This window comes from Hemicordylus capensis, chromosome 5, assembly GCF_027244095.1.
Source record: "Hemicordylus capensis ecotype Gifberg chromosome 5, rHemCap1.1.pri, whole genome shotgun sequence".
Classification (NCBI taxonomy): Eukaryota; Metazoa; Chordata; class Lepidosauria; order Squamata; family Cordylidae; genus Hemicordylus; species Hemicordylus capensis.
In genome coordinates this window covers 228,701,660-228,703,459 of record NC_069661.1, presented here as the reverse complement: position 1 = coordinate 228,703,459, position 1,800 = coordinate 228,701,660, and positions in this window count along the sequence as shown.

Below are 1,800 nucleotides of genomic sequence, written 5' to 3'. Positions count from 1 at the left end.
TTTTGCACATTGGATCATATGAGGGATCAGCCTTAGATTCATTACAGAACAAATAATCCAGAAAGAATAATAGAGAAATTCAGACTGGTTCCAAGATGGTCAGGGGCAAAGAAGACATGTTCCCACATGGCTGCGCTCAAAGTGGAGTCCAAAAATCAGCCATAAAATATAGATATACATTAAAACAATAAAATAACACAGACAATTAAAAAATAAGCACACTCACATCTTTCATCAGCTCTCCGTCCCTTAACTGGGGAAAGGCCAGCTTCTCAAAGTTCTGATGGCTACCACCTAAGAAAGATCTCCAGAGATCACCAAAGGAGGAAACATCAACCACCCACCTTGGGACATTCTTAAGTAATCTGCTGAACAAATGTCAGCCAGCAGTAATGCATTTTTTGATTGCTGGATATGCAGATTGTTGTTGATGTTGATAGTCCACATTTTATGACTCATGAACCATGGGATTGCTAAGAACATCTATTCTCATCAGTTTGTGAGGTGATACACATCACACTAAAAGAAACCTACTAGAAACAAGAGCTGGTCCTTGATGTGGTAAATAATGAATCTTGCCACAAGAAGAGAGTTCAAATGAAATAGTTACCACAAAACTGATGTGGTTTATTATTTTTATTAAAAATATTTATATACCACTTTTCAATTTAAAAAGTTCTTAAAGCAGTAAGAAAGCTGCTATGTGTACTATGCTTTTTGGTCCCTGTTGCAAACACACACAGACATACCACACCAGCAACAACCATTGGAGGGATACTGTGCTGGGTTAAATAGGGAGAATTGTCTCCACCCCACTTAATATAATAGAGTCACCTCTTTAAAAGGTACCTCTGCCTAATTAGTAGATTAGCTATCAAAAAGGTAATGTGAGAGTCAGACCAGAAAAGATCTTTTGGAGAATACTAAAAGACAGTGACAGGGGAGAATGTAAGGCACACATAACACAAACATTTCTAGTTAAGTCGTGCAGTTTTGTGTTGCTATCTGCAGAATTCATCAGAAGAAGAATTAACAACTGCTCCTCATTTTTCTTATGCCTTTTTACTATACATATTTATGTATAATTGTAGTGAGACTTTGTCTCACTAATTGAGACTTAGGATGTTTTAATTTAAGGATGTTGTTAATGTTGGTTGCAGACCGCAATGAAGGTAAAAGTGAAAGTGAACATTTCTAGCTGAATTGATAGAAACAAGTCATGGACATTCAGCAGAGACATCCTCATCAGTAGTCCCTCTAACCCTTCCCACCTGTATCAACCAAGAATAGGTGATGTGGGCAATAGAAACTCTACTCACTGTTGTCACTAAAGCCACTTGCCAATTTCCAAGTTTCCATTCACAGCGGATGACAGGACCCACAACAGCTATCAGCATAATCTCCATGGCTTCTGCCACCTTCAGGAAGAAATACACGTGTTAACGAAGGCCTGGCCTCTGACATTTCACACACTACTCTGCTTTCTGAATGCAGAATGCATGGAGGAGATGGAATCCAAAGTATTTTTCAGTATTTGAAATGATCACATTGATCCTTTTCATTCAAGGAAGGAAAACCTATCAGTAAAAAATATAATCCCAGGATCAAGAGTTTTTTCAGTATTGGGGGTTATTACATTGGCAAAGGATGCAGTAGCTGACATGCAGTGTGCAATGTTATGCATGTAACATAAGCATACAAAATGGTGTAAGCACACAAAATTGTGCAAATGGAGTTGCACGCATAACTCTATTTGTGCATTTTTTACACTTGGGCAAATGTTACATCCCAACCCATGCA